The sequence below is a fragment of the Parasteatoda tepidariorum genome, chromosome 4 (assembly GCF_982258835.1).
Source record: "Parasteatoda tepidariorum strain Cologne lab strain chromosome 4, Ptep-v5.0, whole genome shotgun sequence".
NCBI lineage: Eukaryota > Metazoa > Arthropoda > Arachnida > Araneae > Theridiidae > Parasteatoda > Parasteatoda tepidariorum.
In genome coordinates this window covers 77,794,712-77,815,836 of record NC_141758.1, presented here as the reverse complement: position 1 = coordinate 77,815,836, position 21,125 = coordinate 77,794,712, and the positions used below count along the sequence as shown (strand labels likewise).

General features: G+C 33.0%; 1 protein-coding gene across 2 annotated transcripts in view; it reads left to right on the top strand.

The window, feature by feature from the left end:
- Positions 1-21,125, top strand: part of LOC107443669 (uncharacterized) — a 243,519-nt gene that overhangs the window by 71,946 nt on the left and 150,448 nt on the right. The window lies entirely within an intron of this gene.

Here is a 21,125-nt window from a genome sequence, read left to right as displayed (position 1 = left end):
TTGATAATTAAAATTTAAAAAGAATATTGAAACAACTAACGTCTATCCATAAATCTATGTCTATTCACACAATGGAAATTCCTTAAATCGATTTATTTGAAGATGAATAGGTATAAAGACAGTTATTCTATTTTGTAGGTATCACTAATGAGATGCACATGAAGTAAAAAATTCTGGTAAATTTACCGTACTATATGGTATTTAAATTTCTGGTAAAAAAGACAACATAATTCTAGTTAATAAGACAAAAATAGACGTTATTTAAACCATTCATTTGGTAATTTTTTCGAGCATAAAGTAGCGAGTTATCATTCATTTCAGGTTTTTATTGCCACACATTTAGTAAAAAATACAAAATTGAAAAGTAAATTTAACCGAATAAGTTTTTTATGCCATGCTTTAAGCTATCATGATAAAATTACCACACTTAGCAAATTTTATCAAATACTCCACAAGTTTGCGAAATTTTCCAAAATTGGTTCCAAAGCGCTTAGGGAAAAAATTACCGAGTTTTTTGATGTTTCTAAATTGCCAGATACGTGGTAAATTTTACCATATTCTGGTAGTTTTAGCATACTATTTTCCTCCGTGCAGGGTTTAATGTCTGATATATCTCAAATTATTTTTGTCATAAAAGCCTTTGTTGCAAATCCATGTATTATTTCCCTTTTATTTAGTCAATATCGTACTTAGGAAATTCTCTAAACGCGAAATACGTCACGTCGCGTCTAGTCACGATTTTATTAAGAAATTATTACTTTCTGCAGTCCCAAACTGTTTATTTACATTTCAAGTTCGTATTTAATCCAATATTAAATCAAAAATATTCAAAGCAGGAATTTTGACCTTTGAAAAATAACTCAACACCCCGCATCGGGAAATCCCATCATGGCTTTCTCAATTGGAGAAATCAATAGGTGAGAAAAAAGACAAGATACCTATCCCCGTACCTAAAACCAAACTCACCTATCACCTTCGCAATCTCCCACCTTCGCTGCAGAGGCATGTCCCGTAAATGACCAGGGAACACGACTGACCCGGGTCAAGCGTAACTGCGATTCGATACTACTCCGCAGTACTGAAACACGTGCCGCACGCACACGCTTCCGCCAATATCGACCTGGGAATAAATCATAGAAGGGCCACCTCGATGCTAAAGAAAGGTCTTCTCTGATGGAACTTCGGGGGCTGTGGAGAAATTAAAACAAGATAGTGGGCTTATTATTTAGTATTTTGTCATTGTGGGTAATATGCATGGAGGATCTTATGTTGGGAAAACACTCCTGCATATTTGCAATCAATTCTGAATAAGAAATTTGAATTTCATGTTAAGCAGAAAATTAATGTTGTTCTAAACTGTATGCATGGTATTATTAAATCATGCACTCTTAAAGAATAAAAGTCTCATTTTTAGCGATTCAGCAATCCTTCATGTGTATTTGGTTAGTTTTGAGAATCATTTCGTCACGAAATTGCGTGTTTTGAGACGTAACGCGAACTCTTGTATGTATGACGAAAAAGTTTCCTCAACTTGAAATTTCATCGTAGTGCATTCGGAGAGAATGACGAAACTAGAATGAAGACTAGATGATCGAAAATACAGTTGCGCAATATGACGACCGGTGGTCAGGGAGTTGGATCAGGAAGATCTCGGGTTCGGGTCTCGATTTGGGCATGGGTGTAATTTATCTCTCCTTGATAAAGTGACTATTAAAAAAGTTAAGAGACTTCAGGTACTACGAATTTTTTTTTAAAAGGTAGAATGATTAAATATTTCTTTAATATTGATGAAATGCGTTTCTTCGAAGAAGTATCGATTTCTTCACGCTGACGAAGCGATTCCTCGGAGCAGATATCAGTATGAAACGGTTTCGTCAAAAACGAAGAAAGTTTCCTGAAATTTGAGTATCCATATTTTTTACAGTGCGATTATTGCAGAAGTGAAAATACCAGGTAATAGGATTCATTGCTAAAAACATATGTAATTTTGAATTCCTTGAATGGAGAAATCATTACTTAACAATAATGACACATATAATGTTAATGTAGCAGTTATTATATGAATGTGTGTCTCTGTGGTTAATTCACTGAACTGTCACTGTGAAGAACTGGGCTTCGATTCCCAGTTGCGGCATGAATCCCATCCAGCTGTGGATCGAATGGAGCCAGTTTGCCTGGGGAGTAAAGGCAATCTGTGCGCAGTGCTGACCACATTTCCACAATCCTGTCGTTGGTCACGAAATTGAGAAGCCTTAGCCGCCGTGACCCCTTCCCCAGAACGGTTTGTTGCGGAAATGCCATAGTTAATATGACTGTAACTATCACTGTTTTATTATCCGTGTCAGTCATAAAAATTTACCTTTCCATCATGGTACTTTTTACTCAATTCAGTAAATAGCTAAACATTTGTTTAAGGATTTTTCAGGAAATTTTTCCCAACAAATTGCTACCCGCGTTCGTGTTAAATGGCAAAGAAAACCATAAAGCCATATTAGGAGCAGTCTGGTGGCAACATTAATCTAACCAATAACACATCCGCGATTAGAAAAAATGTATGCAAACACCAGAGGTGGCAATAAGGAATAGGCCAGAGGCGAACCATATATCTCTGTTACGGAATAAGTGAAGCAACTCTTTACTAGCAGAAACGTTTACATTTTAATAGAAAAAAAACTATTAAATGACGATGCAAGATTCAACGGTCTCCTGTCCGAGGTATTACTACTACCTAATTTTAGGTTACCTAAAATTATATGCTATAATAGTAGCATTATTAGATAGTACATTATAGTACATTAGATAGTAAAATTAGATATAGTTATTTCTAGAAGTTGCTATCTATTTTTACATAGCCTTGTAAGGAACAAATAAAATAGTACTAGTGCTTAGATTTACGCAGCAGAAGAGCTGCACAAAGGACCATTTACGACGATATCGGAAGAGTTCTTAAGAATGATCCAAAGACATGTCATCACAATTTTGTTTCTCAGCAAAAGAGAGGGCTCCTCCGTCTTGTCAGCCCATGATGTCGAGCGCTATAAGAAATCGTGCACCCTCGGTCCCTATGCAGTCTGATCAAAGTTGTCATCTACCTGCTCAATGACAGCTGCAAGTGATTCTTGACTTCGGTGTTCTACTAGGAACTGTGTCTTTACGATCAATACACTGCGGGACATGAACAATTAGAAACTATCATTAATTAAAATTTCGACAATTTTTTGATTAGCTAATGTCAAATTTAGTTTGAGCAAGGATTACAATACAAGTTTTAAACGTTTCCTTGACTACAGTTACAGTTTCACAGCCTTTTTATCTCCAAATAAAAAGCCATTGTCAATCGAAATTTCGTCAAATCCAAATTGCGAGACTTCTGTTGGAGTCAAAGTAGCTCAAGACAATTTAACTTGGAATCCGTGTCTATGTCAACACAAATTACAGTTTATTCTAATTAGGCAATTAACTTTGAAAATTTTTACCACATTTAGGCACAAGAAATAATAAAATAACTGAAAATATAAGGAACTACGTTTACCTTCATATAAACAAAAATGTGCTTTTGTTCTTACGTGAAACCAGATTGAAAATCAATATCAACAATGCATCATTCCATGTTTTTCCCTTTCTTTGTTCTTCTATTATTATTTATTACAATTTTCAAAAATTCCTAAAGCAATTATTTTTCCTCGAAATATAAAATAAACAATAAATCCGAAAAATAACTTTTTCTAAAGTATTATTTTTTACAAAATATCTGTTTGTAATAAGCATCGAAAAATGATGATTTGAACAGATAATAAAACAAATTAAATAAACATCTGATTGAAATAATTTTTTTTTGATAAACAAAGAAGAAAAAAATAGTTTTAAACAATAATTATTTAAAATTGTAGAATTTTCTCTTAATAGAATCACGTTCAAAAGTTGTTTTTCTAGAATTATACAAATACAACATTCTTGAAAACTATTATTATTTTAAAGAAAATTTTAATAATTACTAAAATAAATAAATTAAAATTGGTTATTAAAGACAAAACTAATTTCTAAAGTGCAATCTGAGAAATATGTGAGTGAATTTTTTTGTAACTTCATTTAAATTATTAAGAATTTAATGTTTTCATTAAATGTAAAAAGTTCCATATATTTTGCAAAAATAATTTCTGTTTCAAAAGTAGAATGTTTAATCAAAGGAAACTAAAAACATAAAAGATTGAGTTCAGCCATCTTTTAATTTTGTATTTCAGTGAATTTCGATTAAAAAATTCCATTTGTTTCTTACTTTTGTTTTTGTTTTGTGCAAACCAAAATATTCAAAGACTTACGTAATTGTTATTAGAAAATGTTTAATTATTAATTTTACGAGGAATAAATTAAAAATTCAAAAGATTTTTTTCGTTTGCAAAGTGGTTTAGAAACCAATATGCCATTAAGGGTTGGGAAAGAAACTATTATTATCAAAATAATTATGGAATGTATTTTAAATTATTAGGTATAAAAATTGTCATATTGTTTAAGCATGTTCCAAAAAATAACAAAATAGTAGCGAGAGTTTTTATTATTAATGATTTTAAATATTTGTTTTAAATATTTATTTGTTAAGCATTATTTTGTCGATGGCTCAAAATTTTTATTTTGGCATTAATAGTGCATTATTAAAAGCTGCAAAGCTTATTGAATCGTTACAAAATCAGAGATAATAAGTATTTATTAAATGTTACACAGTAAAAAATGTTGAATCAAATTACGGTATAACGTACCGGCACTTCGGGTGTATCACCCATCAAATTCCATTTCCACAGTAAAATATTATAATATATTTTTTACAGTAATATTTATTTAATTAGAGTGATTCGTTGATTTTATGGTAATTATCACGGTAAAATTAACGGTATATCAGATTTTTTGTTTACATCAATTTCTGATATGTTCCGGTAATAATGAACTATGTGGTAAAAAGTACCGGAACCATGAATGCCGGTAGTTTTTACCGTAATTTAATTAGGAATTTTTACTGTGTATTTCTTACATAGAAATAACTTTCGGGAAAAAAAAGTTTAATTGCATAGTCTGAAATTTTTTGATTAGAGCATTCAGTCACTAAGTTATAACGCAACACTTAAAAAAATATCTAATTAATGTTAATATCCTGGCTAAAATACTAGAGCTATATTTTCTTATGTTATGTTTCTCGGACCTTTGACTTTCTTGTAAAAATCTAAGTACTTAATTAAAAGTTATGCACATTCTAAATTCATTCAAAGTTATTATTTTTTTTTGCAGACTCTAAAACTAAAGAGATTTTTAGAATATATTTCATTGCTCTTTGCATTAATTTTTGTGAGTATGATTTGAACTTTAATGTGTCTTTTGTGAGTTTTTGTGAGATTGGCGAATTCAAACGAAACATTTAAAAATATACATAATTAACGTTAATCTGCGGGCTAAAATACTAGAGCTATATTTTCTTATATTACGTTTCTCAGACCTTTATCATAGTATGTAAAAATCTAATTACTAATAAACTACAAGTTGTGCAGTTTTTAAATTCATTCAAAGTTATTAATTTTTTGCAGACTCTAAACTATAGAGATTTTTTAGAATACATTTTAATGTCCTTTGTATTAATTTTTGTGAGTCGTAACGGTCCGATTTGACTCTTATCTGCACTTTCAATAGTTTAATGGGTGTAATACCCGCTTGTTTTATTCATCTCATTTAATCTATTCAATATGAATTTAAGTATTAAAATTTCAACAATTTTGCTTCAGAGACAAGAAGCTTATTAGAATTACATTAAATATGAGAGAGAGAGAGAAAAATAAAGAAAGAGAGAGAAAGAAAGAGAAAAGAAAGAAAAGGATGGAAGGAAAGAAAGAAAGAGAGAGAGAAAGAAAGAGAGAGAAAAAGAAAGAGAGAGAGAGAAAGAAAGAGAAAGAAAGAAAGAAAGAATTAAAGGGTTTTATTTAGAATCGCTCAAGCAGAACTTTACGGAACTGGTGGAAGAAGGAATTGGTGGGAGGTCATGAAACGTATGATTTCAATTAGTTTAGAAAAATTCAAAAGAATTTATTGTGCGGATAACTATACCTGAACATAATGGACAAATTAAAATGTCAAGAAAAATACTTTATAATTTAAGCATAATTTTAAGAACTTTTCAGAAGATTCAAAATAATCTTGTGCTGCCCAAACTACACCCTGAAATATCTCACTTACTTAATACACAACCCCTTAGTTTTATTGCCTAAGCATAGTTTGATTTTACTTATGTTTCACTCTAGTGTGAAACGAATTTTTAGAGAGAAAGAGAAAAAATATTGTCATGTTCAATCGCGTGAAATCAACCTTCAAAGTTTTTTTCGCTGCCCATTCTGCAAATCTTAACAACACGCCATATTGTCATTTATCTTTTAAGTTTCCATCAAACGGAGACCATAATTTTTTCTCCTTTTTTTTGTCCTCTTTTTTTTGGGACCTTTTTTGTGTTTATTTTTGTGATGAATTTTTAATGTCTTTTTGATTAAAAAGCTTCTAGAAAATGGATGCCTTTCGAAAGTTCAATTTGCAAAGTGTTGCGCTCTGTTTTACTGAACTTAGGAGGTTGTTCCGAGCTCTAATATTCTTAGTTTTAGTCTTGATTTATAATAAATTAAGAATATTAATTGCTCTAAAGGAGGAAAAAAATGTGTTAAAAAAGTCACGTGGCTGTAACGGCTTAAAATCATTAAGATAATTGAAATCCTTTAAAAATATTGCTTTTTGGAAGCATTAAATTTTAATGAATATACATGTCAGGATGATTTTTTATGTCTAAAGAAAAATGATACATTTTTGTCGTATATTGTTTCAATTAAATTTACGAGAAGTTCTGCATGGGTTGCATTACGTATGTGTTACAGAGCTGTTTGTGTCACTTACAAAAACTAATTTTATTTCTGAAATTGGGTTTCGTATGTAATCCATCGATCGAAATTGAGCAAAAACTAATTGAAATAATGCTTGTTAAATTTTACTTTTCACGAAAATGGAATGAAGTCTCTATAATTTTCCTCATTCCGTAAAACATAAAGCAGATGCATTTCGCATTTTAAGACAGACTCAATTGAGCAGAACTGCTGTCAACTGAGCAGACTGTTCGCCTGTCTTCTGAGCAAAATTCAAAATTATACTAAGAATGAATTATATTAGATGCGGCAGTGTATTGCATCATATCCATTATGTAGGTTTAGATTTTTTCGTTGTGATTCGAGAAAGTCAATGTGAAATATAAAAGTACATTTAAAAACTATTTTACCTTTAGATTACCTGAAAAACTGTTCCAGTCCGTCTACAAAGTTAATGTATGTCCGTAAAGTTAACTTGACTAAAACCATACAGGTCTTCCTGTGAGTTTTTCTCGTACATTATAAGACTACAGACCGTAAATTAACATTATGCTCATAAAAGTTATCTTGATTTCAGCCCTTGAAGTTTTTTCAGGCTCGGCAGTTTGTCTGTAGAATCAAGACAAATCGTCGAAAGAAACGAAATTATACTACGCTGCGACCTGTCGAGGAGTAAAAAATTTAATTTTTTTAAGTGATCCCTAAAGTAGCAATTATTCAATAGGCTGGCCTGGCTCTGCCTACTGCGAATCATTTAAAAAAACAAAGCATATTTCTACCGTGTGCTTCTGGAATCGCTGGCTTAGCTTATTAATGGTCAGTGTAAACGTAAAGCAATTTTTATCTGATAAGCAAATTGGTTTACAGTATTTTTCGGTAAAGCTTTGACCATAATGCTGGTATTTAATTTAATGTTGTGTGAGACTAAACTGCTAATTAAAGTTAAGTTAAAGCAACTGCTAGTTAAAGCAGTTAGATCAAATATGAGAGGTACGTTAGATAGCAAAACAATAAATTTGCAGCACAAGACGTTTATTTTTAAGCTTACTCTTTATGAGAATGGTGTGCTTCATATTTTTTTCAAGGTAGAGAAAGTAAAAGATTGCATGTTTGAATTTTCTAAAAACATGCATGTTTGAATTTTCCTCATAGATGGAATTTGTTTTCGATTTCAGAAAATCAATGCTAGCAACAGAATCAACTGATGCCTTCTTACATAGCAAAGTTTTATGTTAATCATGCTTCATTCGTAAAATCTTCCCTAATTCCCAGCTTTTTTTAACATTTGAGTTTTAAAAATCTAAAAATAAAAAAAGCCGGTATTTATTTATGCTATAATACATTTCCTTGTATATCTTGTAAAATATTTCTTCCATAGAAAATTATACGACTTTATAGTGCTTCTCAAAATTGTTATAACAGAAGGCTGGGTACTTGGAATTAGCTGAATATTAAATCGAAATTTTTTCGGGTACCCGAAATCGGCCGGGTTAAAAGCTAAATTTTTACCGGATTCCCGGAACCAGCAAAATTTTTTCCCGGTACATCTCTAGTTATTATACACCTAAATAATTGTTCTCATACGATCAATTCACAAAAAATTTTTGTTTAGGTCAGTTTTACAAGTTCAATGAAATTCTAATTACAGAACATAATACCATAAAATTTTCTAGACAGTTTTTGCCTTGTCGGTCTGCTTACAAAGGGTTTGGGATAACTTTCAATAAACATTCCTTAAGAAAATTTAACTTATTTTAGCTGTCAATATACAACAAGTGGTCAGGTTAAAAATCTCTTGCTTTCTTCTAGTACATAGGATAAATTTGATCCGTGGTAAAACATGTTAACTTAGACAGGTAGTCAATTTACAAGGGTGTCTAAATTGACAGGTTTCACTGTAATTGAGTAGTTTAGTAAGCTTTAAAGAAAAATATTTTAAACTTGTTTAGAAGTTAGGCTTCTTGTTTAGACTTGCTTAGAAGTTAGTAGTTTTGTCTTCAGGCTGCGATGACTGCAGAGTCCACATTAAATTATCCGTAGTGCAATACCAGTTATAAGTTGAAAATACATTGCAGACAAGTTAGCTTGAAAATGTTCTTGTCGTTTCTCTTTTACCAAAAGTCTTTCACATGACAATGTTCGATAATTTCTCTTGTATTCTGAGTGGCAAAACTGTAAAGATTACAGTTTAAAGCCATTATGCTGACGGTTTGCTTTACTGATGATAAGGATTTTAAAGTAATTTAGTCATAATACTAGATCCACATATTATGAATCTAGCATTATGACTAGCGTTATGTAATACAGATATTTTTGTTTTTAATATTTCGGACAATAATTTTGCATTGAGAAAAAAAGTGCAAAAAGTTGTTCAACTTATAATTGAGTTTAAAGAAAAATATGAGCTATTATATGAAAACTAAGGCAATTTTAGGATTTTTCTTTTTGTAGAACAATACTTCGACAATTTTTATTTGTCTTTTGACAAATCAATAACATGACAAGAAAAAGGAAATCTATTACAAGAAAAAAACAACACTTCTTATCAGGCATGTAAAAAGTGCTAGTGGATCTCAAAATCGATTTGACTGATGTAGTAAAAAATAAACAAGAAACGAGAGATAAAAAAAGGGGGGAAGGAACTAAAGAAAATTACGCGCATGCGTTATGGAGGAGGAGATCCGTGAAAAATTTATGATCCTATCAAGTCAATGGATGACTTTGTCATACAAAATTTCGAACTTTTTTTTTTTTGCCTGTTCATCCGCTTTGCTATTGAACTACAAGGAAAGTGTCATTGTAGCAGATGATCTTAGTCATTTTTTTTGGTTCCGAAATTCGAGAATAACGGACTTGAAAAGGTTTTCGATCATTTCTGGCTTTCCGGTGCCTTTTGAGTAATTGGATTGTTGTTCCTTGGGTTGAAGGAACGAAACAGGGCGCTTCTTTTGGCATATTTTATTCGTATTTTCTTCCCATTTTTAGATTTTTTTTCTTCCTATAAAACATACATTTGGGATTCTTTAATAATTTTCGTACTTCTTTTTTTTTTGAAAAAACTTCTCCTAATATTCGGGAAAAACTCTGCTTTCTTTAATGCAAAAGCTGTTTTCTTTAATGTTATAAACGTATTTCTGTGACGTATTGCTCAGAAATAATTTGATTTGATTATTAGATAAAATTGGAGAGGATAAAAGTTACCATGCTCTTTTCGTAACTTAAAAAACAAACTTTTTTTAAAAGTATTATTGTAAAACATTGCGAAGCATAGAACGCAAGAACACAAGAAATTTTGATCAATATCGGAAATTTTAAAAGATGCATATATTTTTTTTTACAACTAACATACTTACTTCAGAACCTCAATGACTCAATGGCTTAAGGCACTGAACTCATTTTAAAGTACCGTGGTTTAAGGCTGTTTTTCGAAGGATCTGTAATCGCATGATTTATGCTTTTTGAATGAAATATATGCTATGTTCATAACTGGTGTGAGCTTACAATAGTTACTCGTGGCTGTTAGATCAAGTTTAGCCAATCTTTAGTCAGCGTCCTCTATGTTTATTCCGAAAATGGCTCTAAACATCAATATCGAAAAAAACCACAATTTTAAGAAAATGAGAATTGCTTGTCGTCTAAGTTTTTTAATATTTTAAAACTTACACCAAAGCTTGCTCCAAATTGGCGATTTTCAAAAAGGTTTAATAACTTTTTTTAAAATATTCTTTTTATTTGTCCACTCTAAAGCCCAAATAATTCTTAACGGCGAAGTGTAACATACAGTTTAAAATTATAATTTTGTTTCAAGTGTAAGGTGTTTAAACTGTGGCTTTTTATTTGCTTGGCTTTTAACTGTGGCTTGGTGAAAGCGATTCGAAAAACCATGATAATCCTTAGTGAGGGCTTGAAATCATTACAACTTCAGCTGCTAATGAGCCTGTCAAAGAAGTAAAGCTTTAACGCAATGCTGACTATAGAGCGGCTTTGAGAAGAACTCCTCCAGACTGAAAGTTTGGGGCTGTCTGCTAATATGGTGGCAAGCGAGAGCACATTTGGGAGAGCACAAGCGAGAGCACTCTAACGGAGGTGAAATGGAGGTAAGAAGGTGTCGATTGGTTTACTCACCACAACCTGCGCTAAGATAAAGACGAAACTATTCACCCCACACCCCTATTCGAAGTGGCCTTTCCCCGTACCTGCCACGGCGCGAGTCGGGTGTCTGGAGGAGTTCTCCTGAAAGCCGCTCTATACTTAGCCACAATTATCCCGCTGGTTGCGAAATTGTGAAACCATAACCTTCATGATTTCAGGGCCCATAACGGACTATTCAGAATCTTACTCCACCTTACAACATCACACTATCACATTTTTCGGTAACCTCTTAAAAATTTAAATCATATAACTTTCTCAATTTTTCGCTGATAAAAACCAGAGTGAAAAATTGTGAAAATTTCAAAGAAATAACAATTGGCTATCGAAAGAAATGGGTATTATAGCAGCGTTTGATCATCGTTCTGTATAAAAATGAATACATTTTTGGAACCTTAAAAAAGTCCCTTGTGTCTATTTTTAATCATAAAAATAGGGACAATGCATGAAAACCGAATGCTTTTTATTGCCTCGGAGTTACCTAAAATACACGAATAACCTAAATACCTAATACATCTAAATACACAAATACACATTGGACATGAAAGTATGGAATTATTAATACGTATTTCATGCAGGAACTTTTAAATTTAGGGGGAAATAGTGTGCGATTTTGGTTCAAATTAGGAAGCAGAAAATTATCTTAACCTGCTGTGACTTTAGTGTTAAGATAAAAGTTCAATAAAGAAGGAAATTCCCCCTCTGATGACTTGGGGATCTTCTGAGGGGAGGAGGGACCCGTAGGTCAATGTCTTAGTCAGGCTCTGAAGACAATACAACTGGGCAGATACTAGTGTGTAATGGCTTTCAACGGATTACAAGATGTACAAACCTCAAACTTCTTAAAACCAAATGAAAATACGCCAATGCTATTTGTTGGTGAGTTATAAACTAAAAAATCAAAAATTCGCGAAATAAATTAAATAAAATACCTTGTGTTTCAAGCAGAACGCAACAAACCGCGCATTTCTATGTACTTTCGGTTTTTCTTTTTATAATTTTTTCACGTCTTTTGTCTTCCATTTTAGCACAACCGGCACTTTTAAATGTTCAGATACTTTTAATTTTAATGATGCTTTTTGAATAAGGAAAAGTTTTCAGTTCTTTGGAATTGAATTTTTTAACTACATAGAGTTTTTTTTTTCTTTGAATTTTCGCATAAAATAAGAAAAACTGATCAATGTAACTAAAGCGATTAAATATTCTGAACACGAACACCGTCTAATAAATATCAGGATGAATTGCTAATGAATGTGAAATTATTGTATGATCTGTTGTAACTAGTTTTATTAGTATAAAACTTAAAATTCCTATCGCGTGCTGGCAATCTTTGTTGAATACTTTCGATAATAATTATGTTTTTATTCAAATAACAATATAGATACGAAGTAATTAGTACTTGAAATATGATAACTTTTTATTTTTCTTATGGAGCTCCAATGTATCCGACCAATAAATATAACTTTCTTTAAATGTAATTGTTAGGTACACAAGAGATTCTTTGGCTGAGCTTATATTTTTTAAGCTATTGTTATAATTATTTCATTGAAATCAACTAACTCAAATAATGATAGTTTCTTCAATTTAAAAATACAATAATTGTATCTCGTTGAAATGAAAAAGAATGCATAAATGAGATATTTTTACATTGCATTTATGTTTCGAAATTGACCCATCATGTGGAATGATCTTGATGTAGTGCTTTCTTCTTCCGTTTGCAATTGGGCGTTTTATGGTGAAAATGACTTTCACCTATCAGCGTTTATAAAGTGTACACGCAGGTCTATGTAATTGTAAAACTATTCAAGATATAATGGAAAAAAAAATAGAAGTTAAATTATATAGAGTATTTACGATATTATCTCTTAAAAATTGGACAGTCCTGTTACACTGGTCCAGTGGAGTGCTTTTCTAATATCTTCAACTTATCAAGTTATAAACAATCGTTCGATTGCGGACTTTACGAACAATGTTTTTTACATAAAATCATAATAATACATTCGGTAAATCCATTAATTTTTATCGTTCAGTAGAAGCCTGAAAGAAAAACAATAACAGTAGCATACTTAACAAATAATATTAGATTTATAATTGCTGTTGTTGTTTCTAGTGCCTCTTGCCACACGGGCAAGCCTGCTTGGTGAAACCGAGTGTCAGTCGTAACCTTTTACAAAAGAAATAACGCAAAATTCTACAAAAACTAATTCACCATTTTATTATTCCTTTTCATCCATCCTCCAAAAAACCAAAACAAAAAAAAAATGATCATATCTATAATATCAAGCTTTTAGCTCGCAACATCAGAAAATGCGTGTTATTACATCACGTGACCCTGACACCTTCCCCCCAGAGTCATATTAGATCCAAAGATCGAATATGGCAAATAATTTAAGGGTCACACTTTACACATAAACAAACTATGTTTCACATTCACCCAAATATTCACTGAATCTTAGGTTTAACTTAACACTAGGTATTTACTTTAATCACCTAATAATAATAATAGGAAAAAATGTTCAGAGTCTTATTTTAGTTTATATTTACAGTCTGGACAATGCATCTGCATTACTAAGTTTCGATGCTTTGATGTGACTTGCCTCAATATCATGGCGTTGAATGGCTAACGCCCATCTCTGCAACCTCGGGCTTTGGGGTGTCGCACTCGTCAGAAATACTAGGGGATTATGATCAGTTAATAAAATAATCTTAGCACCACAGAGTAAGGTTTCAAATCTCTGCAAAGCCCAAATAATAGCATAAGCTTCCCTTTCAATTGTAGACCATTTCTGTTGAGTTGAATTCAGCTTCTGGCTACCGAAAGCTATGGGACGAATATTTCCTTCTTCATCTAACTGACCTAAACAACATCCGACCGCATTTTGAGATGCATCCGTATGCAAGTAGTATGGTTTCTCTATGTCTGGGACTTGTAACTCTGCGATCTTACATAGCGACGTCTTCAATTCCTTGAATGCCTTCTCAGCTTCTTCGCTCCAAGGAATCTCATTAGGAATTTTCTTTTTAGTAAGCTCTGTTAGTGGAAGAGCAATCTTTGCGAAGTTTGGAATATACTGCCTGTAAAAGTTGCATAATCCCAAAGCACTTCTCAGTTGTTTTTTTGGTTTTGGGTGCCTCTAATTTCTGTATTACTCTTATTCGTTCTTTGTCAGGAGCATGTTTACCTGAACCAATAATATGTCCTAAGTATTTAACCTTTTGTCTAGCAAATTCGCACTTTCTCAAGTTCACGGAGAAATTAAAATATTCCAATCTCTTAAAAACTTCTTCAAGATGAATCAAATGTTCCTCCCACGTATCAGAAAATACTGCTAAATCATCGATATAAGCACAAGTGAAATCAGACATGGACTGAACCACTTTAGACATAGCTCTTTGGTAGGTTGCAGCAGCATTTCTTAATCCAAAGGGTAATACATTCCATTGGTACTGGCCTCGGTGAGTTCGGAATGCTGTGAGGTGTTTGCTGCCGTTCTCCATCGGTATAGCCCAATATCCCTTCAACATATCTAGCACAGTAATGAATTTCTTCTTTCCTACTAAGAAATTCAACTCCATCATATTTTGCATTGGATATGCATCCGGAACGGTAAGAGCATTCAAACTTCTGAAATCAATGCATAACCTGATTGTTCCGTCTTTCTTATGAACACATACTACCGGGTGTGCTATCTCACTTACCACCGGTTCAATCAGTCCTAACGCTAGCAATTCATTGATCTGTGCATCCACTTTCCCCTTTAAGTTTTCTGGTATCTTATACGTTTTTGGTTTCATCGTATCCTCCTCAGCTTTCAGCTTTATCGCATGTTTCCCAACTTTAGCTATCCTTATCTTCCCCGAAAACGACGTTTTGCGTCTATGTAAAAGATCTTTCAATTGATTTTGTTGCATTTTGGGTAAGTAATCCAAATTTAATCCTTTCAATGCTTCATAGCTTTCCACATCTGTAGGAAGAGTTGGTGTTTCGTATATTTCACCAAATTCATCATCAATATCATAGACAACTCCAACTGTTTGAATTCTCGCTTTGTATTCTCTCATTTTGTTAACATGCAATAATCTTAAATTTCCTTCAGGCATTTGCCAATAATACGAATTCGGTTTCACTCTTCTAATTACCTTTACTGGACCTATCCATCTGGCATATAATGAATTGGATGAATCATGCATTAGCACAAGTACTTGATCTCCGGGCGCAAATTCCCGGTATTTTTTCCTTCTATTGTAATATTTGGCATAGTTACTTTGTTGCACATCACTTGTTAACCTTGCCTTTTCGGTTGCTATTTCTAATTTTCCTTTTAACTCTTTTAAATATTCCTCCGCTGATCCTTTCATATTCAAAGGTAAAAACATATCTCCGGCCCAAATTGACTTCAATATAGATAACGGGCCTTTCGGTTCTCTCCCGTACATTAGCAGAAAAGGTGGTACTCCTGTAGTTGCATTTGGAACTTCTCGATAAGCCCATAGTACAAATGGTATGTGTCGATGCCAATTTCTTCCTACTTCTCTAATAATGTGATGTAGCATATTTTTGAAAGTTTGGTTCCATCTTTCAATCAATCCGTTCCCTTCCGGATGGTATGGCGTTGAAAATCGCGGACAAGCTCCTAAAACCTTCAAAAACTCTTGCGTTAAACTTGCCGTAAAATTTGTCGCATTATCCACCACGATTACTTCTGGAATTCCTGTCCTACAGAATATTTCGAGCAGTGCTTCACATGTATTCCTTGCCGTTAACGATTTGAGCGGGACTGCTTCAGGCCATCTTGAATGTTGGTCCATCAAACAAAGGATATATTTATGTCCTTGTGCTGATACTGGATCTAGAGGACCAATTAGATCTACGTTCACCACTTGGAATGGAAGTTCAGGACGTGACACAGGTGTTATCGGAATTTTGTCTACTGAACGAACAACTCTTCTACCTTGGCACCCATGACATGAGCTACAATAAGCTTTAATTTCCTTGACCATCCCTGGCCAATAAAAGGAAAATTTAATTCTTTGAATTGTTTTACGAGCTCCTAGATGTGCTCCGAATACTGACTCGTGGGCAATTTCTAGTATTTTACCTTTTCTAATTTCGGGAATTACTAATTGTTGTATTCTATTCCCGTCCAACAGCTCTTCATGGCATAGTATATTATTTTGTATCACATACCCTCCTTTATTTTGCTTCCCCAATTTCCATGCTTCTTGGAGAGTATCGCAACTTTGTTGTTGTATCTTGAATCGTTCGGTTTCATTTCCATTCTTTTTATCACCGCATTCACCTACTGTTGGCTCCTGCTGCTCTTCTCCGTCACTTGCACTCATATATAACTGCTCCTTTCGGGAATCTGATCTTAGCTTCATAGCAGCAGTAAAACTGGGATCGTATACTCTTTTTTGTTCTAATAATGCCTCATAAGTTTCAGCATCCAACAAAATGTCAGCATTTAACCCATTGACGGCTGCTATCATCGTTTTAATTATAGGCGTAATATATCCTTCCGTTACCAAAGCGATTTCCACTTCTTTTAATTCAGCTTTTAGACTTTCGCCAAACGCAGGTTGTAGTATTATATGTCCTTTGTAATCCACTTCCTTACCCACTATATCGTTTTTAAATACACTTATTTGTGCACCAGAATCTACTACAGCTTCGTATTCATTTCCATTATATGAAATTCTAACTTTCTTAAGGGCAGCTATTTTTGGTTGAACGCCTTTACATTTTTTGTTTCCTATCATGACTTCACCGTTAAATCTTGCAGTGACTACTTTGCTTTCGATATTTCCATTTCTGAGTACCTTAACTTCGGATACTTGCCCTTCCGATACTTGAACCTCGGCCACTTTGCCTTCAATGTTTCTTCTCCTCTCTTTATTATCTCGACAAAATCGTGCCAAGTGTCCTACTCGTCCACAATTAAAACATGTGACTGGATTTTGGGAAGAACTCCGCTTATCAATTCTGCCATGGTTGTTATGCTCATGTTTATATCCTTCACCAAATGTATGATATCTTCTACTAACCATGTTTGGTTTTTCCCGGTATAAGTTCCTATATGGTTGAGAAGCAATGAATTTAGTAGTTTGGTTATATTTCCTTGCATTCTCGTACTCATCTAGCTTCTCAGCAAGTGTGTCAACTGAGCAAATTCTACTCCACTCATCAATAAAATGATTTTGTATGTCTCCAGGTACTCGTTCTTTTATCTGTTCGACAATGACAAGTTGTTTCAGGCTGTCGAAATCATTAATTTTTAGTCCCGAAACCCATTCGTTAAAATAGTTCGCCAATTCAAATCCAAAATCTCGCCAAGTGCTCTCAGCCGCTTTACAATGTCTCTTAAACTTTATTTTAAATGCTTCTGGGCTCAATTTAAACCTTTTCAATAACATACCTTTTACATGTTTATAATCATTTGCTTTTTCTTCAGGCTCCCTTGCAATTAAATTCGCCATTTCTAGAGGCAATAATCCAACAAGATGCGTTACCCAATCTTCTTCTTTTATATGGACTCTTCGTGCTTGTCTTTCAAACAATATTAGATAAAAACTTATATCACCTTCTTTTGGATCAAAAGTACGCATTAATTTTTGCAATCCACCAGGTACATGTTCTCTTGTTTCTTCATTTCGAGAGCTGCTCGTCTCTCCTATAGTACCAGTATGTACCAATGAAGCTTCTATCTTCAACCTCTCCAATTCATATTCCTTTTCTTGCCGCTTTAATTCATCTTCCCTTTCCTGTTCTCGCCGCTTTAATTCACCTTCCCTTTCCTGTTCTCGCCTCTTTAATTCATCTTCCCTTTCCTGTTCTCGCCGCTTTAATTCGTCTTCCCTTTCCTGTTGCTTAATTTCATATTCTTGTCGCCTAATTTCATCTTCTTTTTGTTGGCGCTTTATTTCTTCTCTTCCACTAACTATTCTTTTTAATAATTCCTTCACAAACTCCTCTTCGTACTCCGTACTTGCCAATATAATCTTCTTTAATTCGGTAACTCTCATGTCTTCCGTTGCCGTTTCTCCTAACTCTTCCGCCAAACACTTCAAATCTACTTTTAAAGCTCTTCCTAAAAATGCCATTTTTCACCTACTACTTTCTAAACTGCACCTTCTTACAAAAAAAAAAATGCCACTTCCTAAACCAATTTCAAGACAATCTAAATAACTCACTATCTTCCATCAAACAACTTGAAATTCATAGAACAAACAACTACCAATCTTTTATTTCGAAATCCATTGGGGTTTCCCCGCACATTTGTCAGTCGTAACCTTTTACAAAAGAAATAACGCAAAATTCTACAAAAACTAATTCACCATTTTATTATTCCTTTTCATCCATCCTCCAAAAAACCAAAACAAAAAAAAAATGATCATATCTATAATATCAAGCTTTTAGCTCGCAACATCAGAAAATGCGTGTTATTACATCACGTGACCCTGACACCGAGCAAATTTAAGGCAAAGAGTGCGTTTCTTGTTTTTCAGAGGCGCCATCTATGGCCTGGAATTCGACTTCTGCCGCACCGTACGTCGCACTCTTTTATAGGACGTACCCATTCATACATCTATTCATTCATCCACAGATCGTAATTTTGACCTGAATCAGAGAACTATCGATCTCTAATCCAGTACCCCCAGAGGTATTGAATTGTTATGGGAACATGGATGACTTTTGCGACTCGACAGATTTAACGTGCATCCGTCACTTTACTACACGGGGAGTCTTTGCCCGGCGGTGTTCAAACCCACGAACTCTCGGACATGGGCTCAACGCCCTACCGACCAGGCTATCCCGGCACTGAGATTCATAATTGTTAGAAACTTAAAAACCATTTCCATTGCACTAGCCGGGTCGGTTTATTTAAATTGCACTAATCAGTTTTTCGTTTTTCGATTTCATATAAATCTTTATTTCCATCAAAACGCTACGGTTAAAATTAAAATCAGTTTAATGCTATTTAATAAAATTCTAATAAAAATACGTAGTCATTAAAACATTTCACTTAATTTTAAATATTTGCTTACGTACAACAATAAGAGAAGATATCTCCACTCTCTGGTGTTTAAAAAAGTTTAACTTTTTTAACCTTTTGCTCGGTAACAATTCAGATAGTTTAAAGCGTACTTTTCGTTCCATGTTTATAACTGTAACTATATAACTGTGTTTTAATACAAACTTTAAGTTCAGAGAAATTATCATTTGCATGTTTAAATACATTATCCACAAGTACTGAAACTCAAAAAGATCCTTCATTCTGATTCCTATAAATTTTTAAGGAATGACAAATAAAAAGCTTCGCTTTACAGATCATTTTTATCTAATTTGACGTTTTAAATTTCTGTTAAGTGATTAAATTCTGCTTACACAGGGGACGTTTTTAATCATTTTACGTAATGCTTCCGGATATTCAGAGATGATAATAGCTGACACATCAAATATCTGTATTTAATTCGAAATGAAAGACAAATATTTGCTCTGGAAAATTCCGTGGTGATTAAGTAGTTTAAATAAGCCGCCTTAGGATACCTACCGGAAGGATTAATTTAAATTGCGTGGATTTAGGAATTTTATGTCTCTTGTCTCTGTTTAAATTCTGCTCATATTCCTCAGAGGGCAATAAAGTAAGTAAATATAAAAGATTGGTATATTAAATTGGAAGAGGAAAAAATTATGGTTTTCTGTTCTTTCTTAAAAGATTTAATGCCTTTCCACCAGCAAATTTCAGCATAGAAATAAATAATTCACTTTTAAAAATAATTATCGTCGATTTTAGTTCAAAATTTAAGAACAGATATGAAGATAAATGTTGCATTTTGGTAACATTTTTAATCAAAGTTTTGTACGAGGAACATCGTGTTTTAAACGAAAACATTTTTATTTGCGCTGCACAAAATTCTTGATAAAATTACTGTATTAAGTACCGAAATATTATGCATGATCTGTGAAATTAATTTCACCGTAAAATCCATTTTTACCGTAAAATATTGTATCGTAATTTAATTACAGTGATTCGGTAATAATCACTGTAAAAATTACGGTACATTTCATTTTTTGTACCATAATATTTTCTGGCATAAACGGTATTGCAGATTATTTATATTTTTATCATATATCTTATAAGTTGGGGAAAAAAAGTATCGATTTACCGAATTTTATTTCCGATCATCTGCGCTTTCTTGAAAAAACAAGTTAATGATTGAGAAAAGAACTAAAAGACAAATATTTATAAGTATTACGTAGATGAAATTAAAAAAAGTTATTAAACTTGTAAAGTTATTAAGGCATGATAATATATTCTTCACGAAATATTTAAGAGGCAAAATATGTAGTATTAAATTCTTCAGTTTTGCCATAGTTACTTAATTCCTTCATAGTCATATGTTTATATTGATCATCGTTCTTTAACTATTCGATTTAGCATACTTAAGTAAAGATACTTCAACCTTCTCGGAATTCCTATTGATTATCAATTAGTTCCGAAAATGTAACCGCCATTCACAGATTTTTATATTATTTAGTTCTTAGTTTTAGTGGTAATAACTTGGACGAGAAAATGAGTCGCTTAAATTAATTGATTCGCAGAGAGATCCTCCAACCTCAACGAATTCTTTCCAGCTTACCTATCCCGTGGATGATTAGGATAATGCCGTAAAGAGAATATAAACGAAGTTGATTTACGCTCTGCTATTTCTAATTAGCGACTGTGGTCGACAGGACTAACTATGTCCTTTAACAATGGATCGCTTTGGGAAATCGCTTGCTTCTAACAAAATAATGCTATTCACTTCACTTCAAAAGTTGGTTTCGATCGTCTGCAACCTCTTTGGTTAAAAATTTTTATTGTTAATAGTTTGCAAACGACTTTGCTGCTTGAAGCTATTATTAATTTGTATTGGTGACTCTGGTATTGTTTGTATTTAATGAGAAACTGCGGTTGCTGATATATGGATTAATAATTATGGTGATTGCCTTTAGGGCTATAAAATTATATTTTTATACTTTGTTACAATGCTGTATCGGTGAATGTTCCCTGTCCTGTTATTCCACCACACTATTTAAATTATAATACTGAG